Genomic DNA, 21,925 nt, shown 5'->3' on the forward strand with positions numbered 1-21,925 from the left:
AATCACTTGAGGTAGTATTCATTTCCTATTAAATTAAATATACAAATTCTTTCCTATTATTAAATCCTCAAATGAATTTGTATGTCATAGAGATATTCAATTAACATGGTATATTTAAATATCTTCAATTTTATTTGAGATATGGAAACATTTTTCCATGGAACATTTTCAAGTATATCCTTGATAAATACCAAGGGGGAGAATTTAAGTCATGGATTTGTTAAGGTTTTCTCATAGATAGGTTGAAGAAATCTGTCATAGTAATATTATTGGCTAGTTTTTGACTTGGCATGAGGATAGAATTTAGGCTTGAGGGGAATTTAGTCTAAATGAATAAGTTGTTAGCTATACTTCATAGAACATTCAATGATCAATTGTCTCAGTTAGGTAATTAACCAACAATGGATGTCAGGTAATTTGAGATCTGAAGCATAGATCTTCCATTTTGTTGACATTAGAATGTTGGTGTACATTAGGTGTCTGGCATGCTGATGGCAAAGCCAAGGTTTTATTATAAAAACAGGAGCTTGATATGGAAAGTCTTTTCATTTTTACCCTGGGTAGGTTTTAGGTGCCTATGCAAACAGTGCCAACATTTTTCTCAGGAAGCAGCTTTGGTGGAAAAGTAAAATATCTCTGATAACTAAATTAAATAACAAGGTTGCACAGTCTATAAACTGAAGCCCATGGCAACTATTTTGAATTTGGCACAGTTAATTTTGGGCTTTTCTTTTTGAAAGCAGTTAGTTGATGCCATTATTTGCTTTAAGATGATGGCTGCCATGGACACAGACAATAGTGTGGGGACGGTCTGGAGGTGGGGGAGGTGCAGGGTGGAGGGGCCAGTGGGGAATGAGAGGGGGACATCTGTAATACTTTCAACAAATTAAAAAAAAAGAGAGAATAAGACTATGCCATCATCAAAGAATAGAATGATGAATGATCTTGTTTGCTATGGGAAGAGAGAATGCATCCAGCTCATCTAAAAGTTGTTTCAAATACACTAAGTGGCCAGATCATTATGATCTCTGAACGCAAAATAATCTGCCCACTCAGTGTATATCCTATATAATAAAAGGCTAATATGCAAATTGTCCCCTCGACCAGGAGTTCGACCAGCAGGCAGGTCAGCCAACCGCCCATGTCCCCTCCCCCTGGCCAGGCTGGCCGGACCCCACCCATGCACAAATTCATGCACCGGGCCTGTAAGATATATATATACACATACATACACACACACACACAGAGAGTGGCCAGATTATTATGCGTTTAGAGATCATAATAATCTGGACACTCAGTGTATATTTGGTATGAGTTCAAAAGGATGAAAAGGAGCTGTACAGTTGCTACTAACAAGGCCCAGGGACTCTTGTTTCTGCTCCTCAGGACTCATTTAAAGGTACCATTGACATTAGACAGAGTAGGATCAGATTTACATTATTCATTTCAATAAGGACAAAAGGGGACATGGTACAAGCTATGAGAAGCAAAAGATTCATAATGTCAGCATGGTTGTTAAAACAAGAGGAAATTTGCATTACAGTTTTTCAGAGTATACCATAATTTTTTTCCCCTTTAGATTCAGAGTCTACTTAAGTACCTTGTCCTATGATTTAGTCTTTGAGAACAAAGAATTCCTTTGCTTTGTGTTAAGATATTTCCCCTCTGGGAATGTGATTATCTTGCAAATCAATAAATAGTCAGGTGGAATGGAGGTTCTAAGAAGGAAATAGTAATAAAAGACAATTCTTTGAGTATTAGGATTTGAAAAAACAAATCCAACCAATGTTGCCAGTGGGCCAAGAACAGTGGAATATAATCAATAGAATCATCTGGACCTGAAGTCCAAATAAACAACATTGAAAACAACAACCAAATGTCTAGGTCTTAAAATAGACTTTAATAATATTGTAATAACTATGTATGGTGTCAGGGGGCATTAGACTTATTGGGGTGATTAATTTGTAAGTTATATAAATGTCTAACCACTATGCTATACATGTTGAATGTCAACTGTAATTAAAAATATAATGTTGAATGTCAACTGTAATTAAAAAAATTAAAATAAAAAAATAGACTTTAAGTCAAAACTGGTTACAAGCGACAATGAAGGTTATTATATTGTGATAAAGTGGTCACTTCATTAGGAGTATATAACAATTGTATACTAGTACATATATGCATCCAACATCAGAGCACCTAGACATATTAAGCAAATACCAACATATCTGAAAGGAGAAATAGACAACAACACAATAATATTAGGGACTTTAATACCCCACTTTCAACAATGGACAGATCATCCAGATATAAATTCAATAAGGAAACACGTCTTGAACTACATCTAAGACAAAATGGACATTCCACCCAAAAGCAGCAGAATATATATTCTTTATAAGTTCCCACAGACATTCTTTAGGATGGATTCATATTAACTCACAAAATAAGTCTTAACAAATGTAAGATTAAAATTTTATCAAGTACCTTTTCTGACCATGATGGTTTGAAATTAGAAATCAATACCTGGAGGAAAACTGGAAAATTCACAAATGTGTGGAAATTAAACAACACACCACTCACAAAAAATTAACTATAAATAAATTAAAGACCTGCAAATGTAAAACCAATGGGGGAAAAAACACATAAAGAAAAACTCCTTGACATTGATTTTTTTTAATATGACACCAAATGCACAAGCAACAGAGCAAAAATAAGTAAGAGGAACTATACAAGCTTCTGCACAGCAAAAGAAACAATCAGCAAAATAAAAAGGCAACCTGTGGAATGGGAGAAAATATTGGCAAGTCATCTATCTGATAAGGGGTTAACACCCAAATTATATAAGAAACTTATACAACTCAGTAGCAAAAAACAAACAAACAAACAAAAACAAAACAAAAAAACACACAAAACAAATAAAAAACAAACAAACAATGGAATGAAAAAATAGGAAAAGAACTGGAATAGACATTTTTCCAAAGGAGACACAGATGGGCGAAAGGTAAATGGAAAGATATTCAGCATCAGTAATCATTTGGACAGTAGGAACCAAAATCTAAGAGAGGCATCACCTCACATCTGTCAGAATGGCTCCTATGAGAAAGACAGGAGACAACAAACATTGCCTTAAAACTCATGGTAAGGCTGTGGAGAAAAGGGAACACTTTGGCACTGTTTGTAGCAATGTAAATTGATACAGCCACTATGGAAAATAGTATGAAGGTTCCTCAAAAATTAAACATCAAGCTACCATGATTCAGCAATCCCACTTCTGGGTATATATCAGTAGGAAATGAAATTACTATCTTGAAAAGATATCTGCACCTCCATCCATGTTCACTGCAATATTCACAGTAGCCAAGACAGGGAAACAACCTAAGTGTCCATCAATGGATGAATTAATCAAAAAAATATGTTTGTATATACACAACTAGAGGCCCGGTACATGAAATTTGTGCACTCGGGGCGGGGGGGGGGGGGGGTTTGTGTACCTCAGCCCAGCCTGCACCCTCAAAAATCTGGGAACCCTCGGGGGATGTCCGACTGCCGGTTTAGGCCCAATCCCAACTGGCAGTCGGACATCCCTCTCACAATTCCAACCGCTTGCCTGCCTGCCTGCCTGATTGCCCCTAACCGCTTCTGCCTGCCAGCCTGATCACCCCCTAACCAGTTCCCTGCCAGTCTGATTGCCCCCAACTGCCCTTCCCTGCAGGCCTGGTCGCCCCCAACTGCCCTCCCCTGCAAGCCTGGTCACCCTCAACTGCCCTCCCCTGCAGGCCTGGTCACCCCCAACTGTCCTCTCCTGCTGGCTTGGTCACCCCTAACTGCCCTCCCCTGCTGGCCTGATTGCCCTCCCCCTACTGGCCATCTTGTGGCGGCCATCTTGTGACCACATGGGGTGGCCATCTTGTGCAAGGGTGTGATGGTCAATTTGCATATTATCTCTTTATTATATAGGATAGAATGTTGTTCAGCCACAGAAAAAGAAGGAAATCCTGACTTTTGTGACCAGAAGGGTGCAAGTTGAGGACATTATACTAATTGAAATTAGTCACACAGAGAAAGGCAAATACTGTATTTCTCACTTATGTGTGGAATCTACAAAAGCTGAACTTGAAGAAATAGAGAGTAGAATGGTGATTATCAGGGTCTGCTGAGGGTGGGTAAAGGAAATGGGGAGATGCTAGTCAAAGAGTACCAACTTCCAGATATAAGATGAATAAACTCTAGGGATTTAATGTACAACATGGTGACTATAATTAACAAAATATTATACACTTGAAAGTTGTTAAAAATAGATTTTAAATTTTGTCACTAAGAAATGGGAATTATGTGAGGGGATGAAGGTGTTAACTAACTATTGTGCTAATCATTTTATAATATATATATTTACACATGTACCAAATCATAACATTGTATACCTTAAACTTACATATGTCATATGTCAATAATCTATAATAATAAAAGTGTGATATGCTAATTAGACTGGATAGCCAGACAACCTTCCAGACGACCTTCCGGATGAAGCAGGGGCTGTGAGGGCCGAGGCAAGCCACCGCTGCTGCGAGGGCAGAGTCCCTTGCACGAATTTTGTGCATCGGGCCTCTAGTATCTCAATAAAGCCAGGGAAAAAAGTCTAGGTTTTGACTTGAGAACGGATTGTGTGTGTACTCATAATGAGGGGAGTGAAAGAACTGTGAACACATTTGCATCCTGAGTTTGTGGAGCAAACAGTCATCCCACTGAAATAAGCAATGCTCTACTTCCCGAAGCATTCAGAATTCGGTGAGACAGCTCTTGCCATCATTTCACTCCAGCTCACGCATTACAGGACCTTGTTGTCTAAGCCTATTAGAAGGAGCTGGGAAATATTCACACCACCCTTTTGCTGCCATCTTTTGTGAACAGGGCTACAGACAAGCATCACTGGGTTCGTCTGACATTTGCAAAATTCCTACACAAATAACCACTACCTGGACCTCTAGCAGCTGGGAAATAGATAAGATCTAATCAGTTTAGACTGACAAGGGGGTCCAGTTGCCTGACTTTGTTTTGAAACAAGACTAGATACTCGTTTAGGAGCTGTGAGAGGGTAACTATGTGTTAAACACAGCAGGGTGAGCCTGGGAGACATAGCTCGGGGCTTCCCAGCGGGGTGAGGGGGAAGGAATGTCCCGAGCACAACTGGAGAACATTTTAACACCTTCTGTCTCTGGATGAAGGACTGTCATCCTGTTCACTCTAAAGCCTCTCTGTTCTTTTTTTAACATTCAGTTTAATTCAGAGAAAGTGATACATGGTCATTTTAAGAGGGAGCATCGCTGGAAGAGGTCAGGTTGGAAACACTAACTGCTCCAGGCTCTGGCACTCTTACTAAGGAGACAGAGAGTGAGATGATGACAAAGACACACTTTCAGATAGGGGGACTATTTACTACAGTTTGGTAGAGACCGGAAAACCTTTAGGACAATGTTCACAATGACAGTTGTGGGCCTTCCATGGTGCTGACCTGCAGGTATGGTGGGGTTACAAATCTCTCTCCACAGTTAAGGAAGCTCTGCGTACACTCATTTGCATGAAATGAAGTGAAAGGGAATTGGTAGTCCAGAAGCCTAAAGGAGAGTGGGTTTCCATCTGAAATGTCTTCCAATTGTTCTCCGATACTCCAGGCTAACAATTCAAAACAGGCCAGGATCTCAACAGTCAAGGGGGTTGGGGCTGAAACTCTGCCACCTGATGCCAGTCACCTGCCTAGGTGGGTGCTTTCCACCTGTAGGAGAATGACTTGTTTTGCAGCAGGGATGGGGGAGTCCAGAGTCCAGAACTTCCCAGCATTTTGAAGTTCTCTGTGTCCCAAGACTTACAGGAAAATGCCTGGGGTCCTCCTGTGGCCTGGTGGTGGAGGCAGAGGCTGGGACATTTGAGCATACCTAACTAGGGCCACTCATAACTCATGTGGTAATGTCAGAAGTTTCAGAGACAATGCCAAAGGTGTCTGTTAGGAATGGAATGGTCAGAAAAGACGTGGGGCACCAATGGTAGATTGTGTCCTGGGGCACATTTGTCCTGGTGTGAGTGACAAGTATAGGATATGGAAATAATTCTTGGTTCAAGTGCGACCTGTGCAACCTACCCCAGATCCTTTGGATTTCGCGTCCTTAAAACTCTAGCTCCTATCTCAGTAAGATCTGGATGCTGTTAGTCGTCGGGCTGAGAACCATCAATTTCAATATCCCCAGATTATGGCAAAATCATTTAGCAGCTCCTCTGACTGATGGGCTATTCTTTTTCTCTTCCATCATCACAGCATGCCGACTACGTGTTTGCCATAATTAAGTAACTTAATGTTAATAGCAAACTTCAGTGATGTGTATCGGCCCTCAAACTCACTAAGATCTTAAGAGAGGAAATAAGAGTAGTAATTTTTTTTCTTGCTTTACACAATCCCCTGGGGAAATCAGAAGCTAAGGAAATTTCCAACGATGAAATTAAAAACCATTCCCTCAGTGAATTAAGTGAAATAATAGAGAACAATAGTGGCTGAAACGGAACTGTAAGGGACGTTTTAATGTCATTTTAGAATTGACAATGCTGGCCTTCAATAGGCCTTCAATAAATGTTGAAAGAAAAAGGTGGGTTGGAGGAGAGAGATTGAGAGAATGAGGAATGGATGGAGAGGTGGTGGTGGTGGGGGGGGCGAGGGAGGGACATGGAAAGGAAAGATTGCTGACTCAAGTTTAGCTCTGACTTTTGAGGAAACCAATGAAGAGAGACTAAAAATGGCTGTAAACAAGTATGTTGAAAAAGCATTTCATTGCTTCCAAAACCTTTGGATTTCAATAGTTACACTGACATGTAGCTAACAATCAAGGAGGTTCTATAAACTCTTATTACAGTGGGAGCTGTGTCCCAACATTGCAGTTATGATACTGTCATCCAGAAGTGGAATGAGTAAGGCTTATTTGAGTCAGGTAAAGCTAAAAACTACCAGGAAAGATGTTCTCTCAAAACTTTTGGATTACTATGAGAAAATACAATGGTACCCCATACTCTCAAGCTCTTAAAACATTATAACACACACACACACACACACACACACACACACACGCACACACACGCACACGCACGCACGCACACACACACCCACACATATATATGGTTTTTAATTCAAAGATTCAGTTGTGGAAGTCAGTACTCACCCAAGACCCTTTTCTGGTGATTAAATTAAAGCTGTCTATACCACTTGAGAAACTTGTCTGTTCAATTTTGGAGTTGAACATTATCATAATGTTGACAGGTGATTTGTCCTAGTCCATAGTATTTTAGTTTGGGGCTTGGGGTTAGAATTATATACACCTTCATCACTCCGCCAGAAATTCTAAGTGAAGGATGTGAACTTAATCCACAGATATTAATCAAAACCCAATTAAATACCAAATGATTAATGATGACAATCTCAAGTTCCTCTTTTGAACTCACTTGAGGAAGAGAAGACTGGAAAATATATAAAAATGGAAATAGAATCAAAGGAAGAGGAAGGTGGGAAGAAGGAAATAATGACAAAGGCCTTGAGAAACAATAAAAAGTAAAAGAAATCCCAAGAAAAGTCATTGATTAAGTGGGCCAGAGTACCCACCCTGGAGATGGCTGGCATAACACCAACAGAAATGTATGTCACCATCCCCCAAAAGACAAAGCTGTTGCATCTAAAGCATGAAGTCTTATGTCCAGAGCAATTGCCTTTATTCCGCCCCCGATGCCCTTTCTCAATCACATCTTCCACACAATACAGACTCTGCCCTCCAAAAAATAGGGACCTGACTATTCAAACTGTCCAGAGAGTAACCACCAGGGCTCATTCAGCACACACAGCTTCCACATATTGATAAGGTACCAAGAGGGGCTCTAGTTTTCTTTCTTAATTATTAAGGGTTTGTATCTATCATGCCTCAGTCTATTCATTGTGGATTATAGTTTTAGTATAAAGAAACAAATCAAGATTTTGTTATTGTTGCAAGTGACAGAAATTTAACTCAAAGTGACTTTAGCACAAAAAAGGAACGTATAGGTTCTCATGATAGAAAAATCCAGAACTTCAGGTACAGCTGGGTCCAGGGGCTTGAACCATATCAAGTCATTATAACTCAACTAGAGGCCTGGTGCGCGAATTCATGCACCAGTGGGGTCCCTCGGCCTAGCCTGCGGGATCAGGCCAAAACTGGCTCTCTGACATCCCCCAAGGGGTCTTGGATTGCGAGAGGGTACAGACCAGGCCAAAGGACCCCACTGGTGCACAATCTGGGCCGGGAAGAGACGCGGGAGGTTGGCCAGCTGGGGAGGGGCCATGGGAGGGCTCCAGGGCATGTCTGGTCTATCTTGCTCAGTCCGGATCAGCTGGACCCCAGTAGCAAGCTAACCTTCTTGGTGGTCAGTGCACCTCATAGCAACTGGTCGACCGGTCAACTGTCTGCCCCCTCATGGTCAGTGCACATCATAGCGAGCGGTTAAGCAGCCTTAGCATATCATTAGCATATTATGCTTTGATTGGTTGAACAGCCGGCCGGTTGACCAGACACTTAGCATATTAGGCTTTTATTATATAGGATTTTCTTATTTTATCTGTAATAATGTCATTTTTAAGATGTTCCCTATATGAGGCTCCTAGACACTTCAAGAATCTATCTTCCTTCTGTTAATAGCTAAAAATATCTGCAAGGGCTTATCTTTCTCCATAATTCCAGTGGAAGTCACAGGATTGAATTGCATTGCTTGGCTTGGATTGCATGGCCATCATTGAACTAATCAGTGTAGTTCGAAAAATGGAATACTAGTATGTTCACTGGTCATGCTTGGGCCACATGACAATTTCAGGATGTGTGGGTGGGATGAATTCTGTAGAACTACCCAGACTGGGAGAGGTATTGTGACCAGAAGAGCAGTCAGTGACCACTAGGAATCCTTTCTCTTCTTTTTCTTTTTCTCCACATTCCTCGAAACTTTCCTTTGCTTTCCAGGAACCACTTCCCTTACCTCCAATTCCAATTGGAAAATGAATTTCTCAGTTACTTATCCACCCAAATGGTGTGTTACTCATGCCCTGCCTTCTTTTCTCTTCTCTCAGAGCTTTCAAACTAAGTGAAAATATTCCCCTCAGCACTGGCTGCCTGCTTTCAAGACTCTTCTAGATAACTTGTCTCTGCTCAGGTAATTTTCTCTTCTCTGATGACTTCTGCTTTCCTCCAAATCCTATCACTTCACTCTGCACCGTTTTGCTGCCTGCTCCCATGCCTCTTAATACTTCCCTTTGCCTCATTCTGTCAGCATCTTTGAGCTTCCAGGCCTAAAGAGCCTGCCAAACAGTGCTGAAGTTAGCGTATAGTAACACAATTGTTTGTTAAACTATTGACCAAAAAGAAATAGTTCTTTAAAATCCACAGGAATTTTGGGGATGTGGGTAATTTACTATAATGAATGATGGTAAGAATTGCGAAATTATTGCACCTGGGTAAATGTATGGAATTATTTTAAATTCCAGGGATTAGTAATTTCATGGTGTGATAAGTATCCTGGGAGGTTAAGGGGAGAATTCTGAATTAATAGGCTGGGTTTTCTTTCCCTCACAAAATACGTAATGCAAAGATTGCAAATTCAAATGTCTACAGAGCCCTGGCAGGTTGACTTAAATGAGAACAGAAGTGGATCTTAGATGGTAAAGTGATGGGGAAGACTGGTGAACTGGAACATGCATGACCTTCTAATCGTGGTGTGTAGTGGTTAAGAGCTCAGATTCTGGAACAAGACAGTCTGAGTTCAAGTCCTGGTTCCACCATTTCTTACTCTGTGATCACAGGCTAAATATCTGACCTCTCTGTGTCTCAGTTCCCTGTCTGTAAAATGAGAATATCACCAATATCTGCCCTGGAGGATTGTTGGGGGCTACTAAATGAGATAATATAGCTAAAGCACTTAAAATGTTTCTGGCATATATTGAGCACTGTATAAGTGTTGACAATTATGATTTCCAAGTCCAGCCTATTATTTCCATACAGAAATGTGTCCTATCTTGTGGGATCTTTTAATATTTTAAAATAAGCTAGAAATGTTGTTTCCAAGCGATATTTCTTTGAACTGAAACTATTTAATTGATTTTCAACTTAATTAAAAAATATTTAAAAACACCAAGAAAGCTCTATTGGTTAGGAATGCATTCAGTTGCAAATTACTGAAAACCCACCTTATATTAGGTTTACCAAATACAGCTTTTTTTTTTTTTTTTTTTCACATGAAACGATGTCTGATACAACCACTTTGGAAAACAGTTTAGCTGTGCATCTTCTAAGACCCAGCAATTCTACTCTTAGGTATAAACCCAACAGAAATGTGCTTGTTATTAGATTGTTTAAGAATGTTCTTTGATAATAACCCAAAACTGGATAGTACAAATGCTCACGAAGATAGAATCAATAAAATGTGATCTATACACATATGGATACCATCCTACCTAATAATAGACAAATATGCAAATTGACCACACCTTCGCTATGCCCAAGCCACGCCCACCAGCCAAGCCATGCCCACTAGCCAATCAGGATGAGTATGCAAATTACCCCAACAAAGATGGTGGCTAATTTGCATATCAAGACAGCGTAGAAAGAAGCCAAGAGCTGCAGAAGGGAGCAAAGCTGCGGAGAAGCAAGCAAGCCAGGGGGAGGAGAAGGGAGGAGTGGAGGCAGGGCCGGGGGAGAAGGGAGAAAAGCAGGCGGGCTGGTGGAGAAGGCGGGGCGGGGGAGAAGGGAGAGTGCAGGTGGGGCCAGGGGAGAAGGTGGGGCGGGGACAAGGGAGGAGAGCAGGTAGGGCGGGGTAGAGTGCAGCAGGAAACCCTATTGCAGGATTTTTCCTGCAACGGGAACGCTAGTAAGGTAATGAAAGCAAATGAACCACAAGTACATATACAAATAGGGAAGAATCTCACAAACATAATATTGAGTGAATAAGGTAAGAGACCAAATAATTCACACTGTAGAGTCTCATTTATATAAAGTACAAAATCGGGCCAAATTAATCAGTGGTATCAGAAGCAGGAAGGGGTTAATCTCATGGAGGTAAAGAATGAAAGAGGAGATGGTGTGGGAGGACACTGGGATGCTGGTCATGTTCTGTTCTTGATCTGGGTTCTGCTTTCTTGTGTACGTACATTTTGTGAGATTTCGTTGAGCTGTACACTTATGGTTGGTGTCTTCTCTGTATGTACATTATGCTTCAATGAAAATATGTTTTAAAAAGAGGAAGAAATCTAGAGGTGAGTGATGTCTGGTATTGATCCTGGGGCCCAAGTCTGTATACATTTTTGCTCTGTATCCTCAGCTTATTGGCCTTCATCCTCTGTCTGTCACCACATGTGACGGTTACAGGTATACTTAATACAGTGCACCTGTGAGAATTAAATAAGATAGTGTATATAAACTTTTTCGCAATTGCCTAGCATTCAATAAATGAAGGATAATAGCAACAGTAGCAGCAGCAGCAGCAGCAGCAGCGTCTCAGAGTGGGAGTAAAGCTCTTCTCCGTCAAATGTCAAGTGTGCTGAGCTTACCTATTACAGAGGAAACCCTCTGTCATAGATGTGTAAGTTTGAGTTTATCCAAAGTAATTTTTGAGCCTATTTCTATTTTCATCCTATATTGCCTCCAGGGGCAATATGTTTCATTTCTTTACTATCTGCTTTGTCGAGTAGTAATTGGTTGTATTTCCTAAAAACCACCCCCTTTAAGCTCCTGAGGCAGCTTCTTGTTTCTACCTCATTGGCCCTCAAGACCTTCACCACAAGGACCCGCTCACGTCTCTGAATTCAAGTGAATGGGAACATTTGTACAGGTGCTCGGCTTTCTTCTGGTTGTATTCCAGATCACGTGCTTTCTTTGCATATCTTCACAGACATGCTGACAGCCTTTCTAGCTTTATTGAAGTGTCAGAGTGAAACCACTTCTTTACAGCTATGAGAGTTGCTGCCTATAAGGACAAAGCTGGGATGCCGACTGGCTGCTTGGTGACTGGATAGGTGCCGTCACCATCTATGTGCCTCGTTCCTATCACATGTCACCCGGAGCAGGTGATCCAAACTCATGCCTCAATAAAATGACGAATCACCTTACCTGCTTTTGGAGTGAGTCTAATCACAAACCCAAATTCATGAAGGCAAGAGTCTACTGATTCAGAATTTAGCGAGCACACACATTTTTTACCCTATTTATTCCTTTTATGATTAGGGGTACAATTAGGGACATCTGAAAAGATATTTTTCTCTCTATAGAACTATAGAGATCTGACTCATGTTTTTCCTTGGCCTCCGCCAACTGAATTAATCACATTAACCCAAACTCTGAGAAATGCTACTGTGATGTGATCCATATGCGACAACTGTGTATCTTTCCTCTATGTAGTCACCTCCCAATTATCTGCACAAATGCAGGGGTGCGGTGGTGCAGATAATTCAAAACAGCCAATAATCCAAATGCCATTTCTGCTTGGCTTGAGAAGACATTATGCAAATTTGGGGCAGCAAATTTACCTTCTTTATTACATTTTGCTTGCATTCATATTAAACATTTATTTGCATTCTGTGTGCGTGTGTGTGTGTGTGTGTGTGTGTGTGTGTGTGTGTGTGTGTGTGTGTAGGGGATTGAGGGGTGTTGGGGAGGGGGTAGGAATGCCATCCCTGGAGTTCAAGAGAATCATAAAACCGTGGTACTTGGAGGAGCCTTAGGAATCATTATGCAACTTTTTTATTTTTGTTACAGGAGGCAGTCTAGGCCCTCAGAGGTAATGTGACTTATGAGAGATCCCAGTGTAAATTGGTGGCAAAGCAGGGACCAGACTTAGCTCTTATTTCAAGAGGAGAAACACACACTATTAAATCAGAAGCCAGCCCTGGCTGAGTGGCTCAGTTGGTTGGAGCATCGTCTGTACACCAAAAGGTTATGGGGTTCGATCGCTGGTGGGGGTGAGTACAGGAGCAACCGATCTCTCTCTCTCTCTCTCTCTCTCTCTCTCTCTCTCTCTCTCTCTCTCTCTGTCAGTAAAAACATGTCCTCAGGTGAGGATTAAAAATAAATAAATCACAAGCTGACTGAGTGTCCCAGCCTTTAGGTTTCCAAATGTAAACCCATAAACAGTTCCTCCAAAGGGTGAAGCCATCTACGTTCTCACTTCTGGAGGCACAAACCTTTCTAATGAGGCTAGACAACATCTGTTTCCCACGGCAGCCAATGGCCCTGTGGGCTCTGAGTCCTCTCACACTTGCTGTCGGGATGTGAGTTGCTTGGCATCAGCCAAGAGCTCGCTCTCAGGAAGTCACCTGTGATCTGTGTGAGTTGGGTGTGGGACTTGCTGGAACCAGTGAGTCTGTACCTAGGGGAGTGCGGCAGGGGAGAGCTCGTGTGAGCACTGTGCTTTGAATCAGGACTCCAGGACCTATGCCCGCCTGATGGGTAATCTAGGGCTTGGCTGCCAGTGAGTTAAGTTGACCTTGAAATAACAGTTAAAGAGCAAGCACGAAGCAGCTAGGCCGCCTCCACCGCTGGCTAACTCCCTGAGAAGTACAGCAGGGAGGTTTGAGAAAAGACATTCAGAAGACCAGCCAGCCAGCAAACATCAGCTCAGGTGCTCTGGGGAGATGGGGGGCTGGAGGCGACATTAATGAGCTCTGCATCAACTTTCAATCCAACGGGTGGCTGTGCCAAGGGTCATTATCAGCTAATAGCTTTTTGTAGCTTGGAGCTGACTGGCAGTCGTGCCTTGAGCTTTTCTGTGTGGGCAGGTGTTCTCGGTGCGGTGGTCCCCCTGGAGCAATGCGGCAGAAGTGCTGGAGCACCTGGAGGGGCTCAGAGGGCTGGCTTTAAGTGAGAACGGAACCCAGAGGCTGAGACGCTCTGGGCAGGGGCCCAGGCAGGCTTTGCTTTGAGCTTCCAGTCTGGCAAGTCGGATCTACCCGTGCCACTCACCTCTGCGGCACACTCTTATTCCCTGCCAAGGAGGAAGACACTATTTACCTTTGAATGCAGAATAATGTCTGAAGCTACTTAATGGGTGAAAGGCCTTCTTTTTAATCAGAGATGGATTTTATTAATGGTTTATTCTTCCTGGGCAAAGCCTGTCTCTCTGCTCATAGCAACATCTGCTTAGAACTGCTAGGATTATCAATAATAGCAATGTTACAATATAATAGGTTACTAACACTAATGCATAACAATACAACTTTAGTTTGTAAAATGTTAGCATTAAGGGAATAGTTTGTACAGAATTTTCCATTTAATTCTCACAACAGCCATGTAAAGTAGGTGAGAGCATTTTATTATCTCCAGGGCTGCAGAGAGGTAAACTGCCTTACCCAAGGACATAGTAGAATAGAAACTTGAACCCAGGCCTTCTACATCTTTTCCAGTTTCTATGGCTTTCCCTCCAAACACCTGGGAGGAAAGATTAAATGGTTTATGAGAAGAAAAATGGAAAGCTGTGAGTTGAATGTTAGTGCTCAGCAGAATGCTCAGTGCATGGTAGACAGAGCAATTATCAGCTCAGAGGGACACAGAATAGGTAGTTGCCTACATAGGGTAATTTGAGGATTACTTGAGAGAATTGGAAATGCAAATTCTTTGGCGCTATCCAGACCAGCTGAATTGGAAACTCTAGTGGTAGATACAACAATCTGTGTTTTATTTAATATGTCCTTCAGGTAATTCTGAGGCACACCACTGGCTTAGACCAGGGGTCAGCAACTTCTGTCTGTTAAGGACCAAATAAATATTTTAGGCTTTGGAGGCCACACAGTCTCTGTCAAGATTATTCAATTCTGCCAACGTAGTGAAAGCCGCCACCGAGAGTGTAAATGATGAGGCTGTGTTCTAATAAAACTTCTTTTAGACTAATTAGGGCTCACTTGGTTAATGATGTTAATGTGAGTATACCTACAGAATAAATTCCTGTAGGTAAAGGTGATTTTTCAAAGTGTAATGCACTTTTTTTTATGAAACTTTAAGATATTCATTTTTCCCGATGACTCACCTCAAATGTAAGAGGCTAGCTGTCCAGTATTACAAAAACAGTCCCCGCTGTCCTCTAAGCTTCAAGAATGCTGTTGAAAAGTCCACTGCCATTCTGACTTCTGATCTTTTGTATATGACTTTTAAAACATCTCTAAAAGGCACAGGCCCTTTATTCCTCATCTATTGAAGTTTTACAATGCTATCCTTTGGTGTGGGTCTTTTTCATTCTTTGTATTGACATTTTGGGGCTCTTTCAATCTGGAGACTCATATCCTACAATTTTCTTGTATGATTTCTTTGATAATTCTCGCCCCATGACTCTCTTTGTTCTCTCTTTTTGGTATAACCATTAATCAGATATTGGATCTCTTGGTTTCATTCTCTAATTTTCTCATTGTTTCTCTTATGATTTATCTCCATGTCTTTTTGTTATACTTTCTGAGAGATATTTCTTTAAGCACTCCCTTAGTAAAAAAACAAAAATAAAAACAAAACATAAAATTTTTTGCTGTAATATTTTTAATTTTCAAGAGCTCCTTTTCTCTGATTATTCTTTTTACAGTTCCCATTCTTTTCCCACAGATATTTTATTTTTGTTATTTCTAAGAATATAAATTATATTTATTTTTTGAAGATAATGTTTTTGTTACCTACCTTGTCTCTGTTTCTTCCTAGTTCCTTTCCCCCCTTTGTGTTTGTGTGTGTGTGGTATGTGTGATGTGTGTGTTTGTGTGTGATGTGTGTGTGCATGTGTTATGTATGATGTGTGCATGTTTGTGTATAATGTGTGTGTATATGTATGATGTGTTTATGTGTGGTGTGTATGTGGTATGTGTGATGTGTGTATGTGTCTCTGTGTGTGTTTGTGTGTGTGTCTTTCATATTGGAAGATTTCCTTAGATGAGATTCTTGGTTGTCAGTTCATATTTTAAAGGGAGCTACTATATTAAAGAGCCGAACTTGCTGGTTTCAGTGTAAGTTAGTGAAATATAACAAACTGCTTGGTTTTCATTGGTGGAATTCACAATTATAGGTATCTCTATCTCTAGGCCTTTTCTCTGGTATATTCAGTTATTGCAGAAAAGAATTCTATAATTTACTTTACTTTCTTTGGATAGAGGGCTGTGGGGAAGGAGGAGGCCACATAATAAGGCTGGTACCTAGTGTTCCGGCAGCTTTGCATGGGTAGGAAGTAGAGTCTCTCCATTCATTTTACACATAACTTTTTTTTTTTTAAGACTAGTGCCTATTCCCTGCCTTCTACCTGGCTGGTGTCCATGAGTTTGAAGCTTCTCTGACTTGACTTCTTCTTGGTACAGAATCTTGAAAGATAGTCACCTGGCTGCACAGGCTGAGTGAGGCTCTGAGGGGTTCTCTCTGTTCCTTATTTAGACTTTTAACTAATCTTCCCACTTTTAGCCACTTCTCTCACACATGCCTTCTGAGGTATTAAATGTCTTAAAAATCCTATTGTGAACTGATTATCAGGCTTCCTCCACTCTGCAAAACCATTTTAACTCTTTCGTTCAATTTCATATATTATAGCATGAGGTTGTAAATATTTCCTGATTTTGTGGACGAGGTAATTGCATTTTGTTTCTCATTATCCTTGTTGATTTTGGGTGATTTCCGAGGAGAAGCGGGGAGCAGAAAAAACTTTACTCTGCCATCTTAAACTTGGACATCTCTGATAGCACATTTTCATTTTGTTAGATAGTCTCAACTTTCCCTCCATACAGTTCTCACTAGTTTATACACAATATAAAAGTATTCCTTCCCCGTATCCTCCTCACCATCTTAATATATTCGCTTTTTACCTCAGTCAATCTTAGTGAAAAGTGGAGATTTAAAAAACAACAACATATCTTTGTAAAGGGCACTGAAATCGCATTCATTCTCAATTTCGTCATTTAGTAAGTACACGTTCTTGCATGCAGATATTTGTAGATAAATTACTATAAACTCCTCTTCGGAAAATACCTCAAAGGGCTCCCTTGTCTGACAACAGAGTGTCAGTAAACATGGACATTGTCAGCAGAGCTGTATCTACAGTTGAGAAATTGCGCCTGAGTGGGCTTGTTAGTATGTAATCCAGGACCCGGGGAAGCAGAATCAGAAGAACTCGGGATCCCGTGCCCTTATCCCCTCATTTGCCCTCTTAGACTTTCCACCAGGGAGGCAAGTAGAGGTGACGGAACAGAGTGGGGAGACTTATCTGCATTATGCTTTCTTCTCAGACTCTTGACTTCTCACTCTGAGTTTAACACAGTATGTGTCCTCTAAGCTGCTCAAGGTGGCACATAATCTCTTTGACAGTGAACACTTCATGAGCAGCACAACAGTCCAGCTGTTAGACACCATGCTAAAGGGAAACATTTGGCACAGAAGCTAATCCAAATCTCAGCACTGTGGTCATGAGGGCTGTAGAAAGAGCCGCCTAGAAGATAAAGATCTGATTATCCTCATGTTTGAAAAATGAGAGCAGATTGGGTTTTCCATTTAGTGGCCACTTCTCCTCCACCAAGGGTCCTTGTCTATCTAGAAATACAGAGATAAAGGACCAAAGACACTAATGGAAGGTCTACAGGGGAGATTTGCCACATTTTAGCAACTGAGTAGAGCAAATTGTGAAAGTGCATTGCTAATATGTGGAGCACCTGCTTCTTCCCCCTTTATGGACATAACTTTGATACCTATTTCCCAATCCCTAGCTGGTATCTGTGGCTAGGCTGGAGGAGTCATCTCAGTCCCGGGGACACTCAGGGAGTGGATAAGAAGGGTTTCTATTTAGTGTGGAAGGTTAGCGACACAAAACTTTTTATTTCTTTTGAGCCTTTATGATTATATCTTGTCTTCTAAGGGTTACACTCCTCAAAGATTTATTTACTCATTTAAAATATGTTTTTATTAATTTTAGAGAGCAAGGAAGGGAGAGGATAGAGAGATAGAAACATCTATTGGCTGCCTTCTGCATGCCTCCTACTGGGGATTGAGCCCTGCAACCCAGGCATGTGTCCTGACCAGGAATTGGACCAGTGACCTCTTGGTTCATGGGTCCATACTCAACCACTGAGCCACACTGGCTGGGCCTCCTCAAAGATTTAAATCAGTTTTTTAAAAAAATATATTTTATTGATTTTTTACAGAGAGGAAGGGAGAGGGATAGAGAGTTAGAAACATCAATGAGAGAAACATTGATCAGCTGCATCCTGCACACTCCCCACTGGGATGTGCCCGCAACCAAGGTACATGCCCTTGATCGGAATCAAACCCGGGACCCTTGAGTCCCCAGGCTGACGCTCTATCCACTGAGCCAAACCGTCCAGGGCTAAATCAGTTTTTAATGTTCTGAAATTTAAAAAACAAACAAATGGAAGATAAGGTCAGTTTCATTGGAAGATGATTTATGGTTCTGAATCTACCTCACTGCATTTCATCACCCTCATAAAAAGGCAAAATGGAAATAAACTTCTTTCTTTTTTGACATTAGCTGAGAAAACACAAGCATATACTCTGCCAGACGTTTTAGGTGGAATAGAGACAGGAATGTCTGCATACATTTCAGTATGATTTTCAGTTTCCCTGGTGAATGCTGAACACCTGTGGGTCTTCAGCACCATACTGCATTTCTGCCTTATTTAAGAGACATCTAGCACTTTCATCAATAAGGTATTTTTGTTGTCATTTGACAAGGGAACAATATGCTGACAGACTAAGCCCACAATAGCTTCTATCAGTCAAGCACTTTGGGAAATCACAAATGACAATGAAACCCACTGCATTAAATAACCCACGGTGCTGGGAATTAATCAGAAATCTGGTGTTGTTGAAAATAAATGAGTTTTTAATAAATTAGATTTGAGAATTACTTACAAGCTGTGGGTTATGGGTCTGTGCAGAGGCAGTTTCTGATTCACTGGGAAATCCATGGGGGGTAACTGCTGCTAAAGTAGATGGGAAAATATGCTTGTTCCCCTAGAGAAGGGAGGATGGGAGGAGGTTCCCCAAGTATGTGCCAACTTCTCCTCTCTTGCTTATTCCCACATTGGCCAGGACAGATCTTTGCTTGAGGCCCTTACCTTCTCTATGTTGACTGTAATATCCAACAACAAAAGACCACTTTTCCTACTTACACTCTTACTCTCACCATCTGCTTTTTATCTTAGATTTAAATTACCTGGAGTTTTAGAATAAATTATTTAAAATAGGATGATGCTCAATTTCATAATTAGATTAATCAATATGGGAAACATTCAATTAAGGATCCATAATAGACAGCAAGACCTGGTCCACCAGACCCTAACAATCAATTAGATTTAATTCAAGACAATACACCAATCGGTTATGGAGTGCCTAATGTGTGTGAGATGCTATGCTAGGTATTAGGAATACAGAATTGCTAAAGTTCTCTCAAAGATCTTAGAATCTTAAGTTGGATCTTAATACAAAGCAAGGTGGCTTAAGGGTTTAGATGAACTTACAAGTTGCTATAGAATGGCAGAGGAGGGCAGGAAATTCTAGCTTGAGGTGTTTGGGAAGACATCACAGAGAATGGGGCATTTGGAGTGGATGCTGGAGGTCTATTCTAATTACAACAGGTGAAGGAAGTGTTAATGGCATTCCCAGAAGATGAAACAGTATGAACTACTACAATGATGAAATCTCGAAACTTCAGAATAAATACAGTTAACAATAATGTTTGTATACTTGAAATTTGCTAAGAGGGCAGATCTTAAATGTTTTCACCACACACACACACACACATACAAATAAAGGAATGGAAAGAGGTAAACATGTGAGGTGATGGATATGCTAATTAGTTTGATTGTAGCAATTAATTCACATTGTGTATGTATAACATCAAGTTGTCTACTTTAAATATATGTAATTTTTATTTGTAAATTATACCTCAATAAAGATGGGGGGGGGTGAAAAGTGAAAGGCATGTTTGAAAATTATAATTCATTCATTCATCCAATAAACATTGAATGTCTACTCCAGCTTAGCTACTGTACACTGTAGCTGAAGTGTAAGGTTGAGGCAAGAATAAGTAGGAGATGAGGCAAAGGAAAAGTTTAGGACTCAAGTTCGAAGGATCAAAGGTTCATTTGAAAAGTTAGTTTTATTTTGTTTAACCCTTTGCACTCGCTTGCTTTTTTCTTGATTCCTTTATTCTAATGCTAACCGTGTCGAGTCACACTCGACATCCGAGTGCAAAAGGTTAATATTATTTTCATAAATGGGGATAGACTGAGTCTATTTTTTCCTATTGCTTGATTTTTACCCCCATTTAATATATCTTGGAGATACTTCCATGTCCATACCTGTAAAACTGTCTCATTCTTTGTAACTTATATAGATACTAGAGGTCTGGTGCACAAAATTCATGCATGGGGGGAGGTGTCATTCAGCCTGGCCTGCACCCTTTTGCAATCCTGGACCCCTCACGGGATGTCCGACTGCCGGTCCCTGCGGGATCAGGCCTAAACCAGCAGTCGGACATCCCTCTCGCAATCCGGGACCACTGGCTCCTAACCGTTTGCCTGCCTGCCAACCTGATCACCCCTAACCACTCTGCCTGCCTGCCTGATCACCTCTAACCGCTCACCTGACTGCTGATCACCCCTAAACGCCTCTGCCTCAGCGCCTCCCCTCCCCCCCCCACGGCTTCATCCAGAATGACATCTGGAAGGTTGTTCAGCTGTTCAGTCTAATTAGCATATTACACTTTTATTATTATAGACTAGAGGCCCAGTGCACAAAATTTGTGCACTGGTAGGGTCCTTAGCAGCTGCCGGCTGCCAGACAGGTACTCCCTCCCTTCCCCCGGCTACCTGCCACCTCTCCCGGCCAGGGCCTCCCTTCCTTCCCCCAACCGTCTGCTGCTGCCACTGGCCGGGGCCTCCCTTCCTTACCCCGGCTGGCCCCAACCCCTGGCCAAACTCCCAGACAACTCCCAGTTGAGGGGACAATTTGCACACTACACTTTTCTTATATAGGATGGGCTATAATTTATTTAACTATTTTCCTATTGATAAATATTTAAGTTGAGAAAAACTACCTTAAGCATTCTCATTCATAAAAAGAAATCAACCTAAAGACCATTACAATGTCACAGAACTTTTTAAAGGAAGTTATATTAGAACCAAGATCAAATAATATCAATCAACTAGTCAATCAATTAATATTTGTAGATGACTCTATCAGAGTCATGTCAGCAAAAAGACACTAATTGAGAATACTTTAATAAAGTAATAAAGTTTGACAAAATTAATAAAGCTTAAAAAATGCATTATTTACAAAAGTATACCCTGGTTTAGGGACACTAACAAAGGATGATGTTACTCCCCTAACATCAGAGAGCTGTCAGCACCTCTAGGCCAGACTGGCAGGAATGGGGAGTGGTTACTGAAACCTAAAGCAAGTAGCTGTACAGAGAGAGGCAGCAAACTCCTCATGACTAAGCAAAGAGGGGTCCATGGGGAATGGACATCTTGACCTCACTCTCCTCCTGACTCTTATCTTTCACCTGGGTCTCCCATTGGCCAAACCATTTGGCAGCCAGAGGGCACAATGATGCATGCAGTCCACAGAGGTCAACCTCATGGAGAAGAATAGACAGGAAATCTGGAGCTACACTCAAAAAAAATCTATAGTAAAAGGATCAATTAGGAGTTACCAAAACTTTTACATTGAAAATGATAATAAAACATGGGGATTTTGCCGAAACTGGTTTGGCTCAGTGGATAGAGCATCGGCCTGCGGACTCAAGGGTCCAGGTTCGATTCCTGTCAAGGGCATGTACCTTGGTTGCGGGCACGTCCCCAGTAGGGGGTGTGCAAGAGGCAGCTGATCGATGTTTCTCTCTCATCGATGTTTCCAAC

General features: G+C 41.2%; 1 pseudogene; it reads right to left on the reverse strand.

Moving 5' to 3' along the window:
• The window catches only part of LOC103294174 (phosphoglycerate mutase 1-like), a 58,270-nt pseudogene that overhangs the window by 11,192 nt on the left and 25,153 nt on the right, over positions 1-21,925 (reverse strand).

The sequence above is a fragment of the Eptesicus fuscus genome, chromosome 14 (genome assembly GCF_027574615.1).
Source record: "Eptesicus fuscus isolate TK198812 chromosome 14, DD_ASM_mEF_20220401, whole genome shotgun sequence".
Classification (NCBI taxonomy): Eukaryota; Metazoa; Chordata; class Mammalia; order Chiroptera; family Vespertilionidae; genus Eptesicus; species Eptesicus fuscus.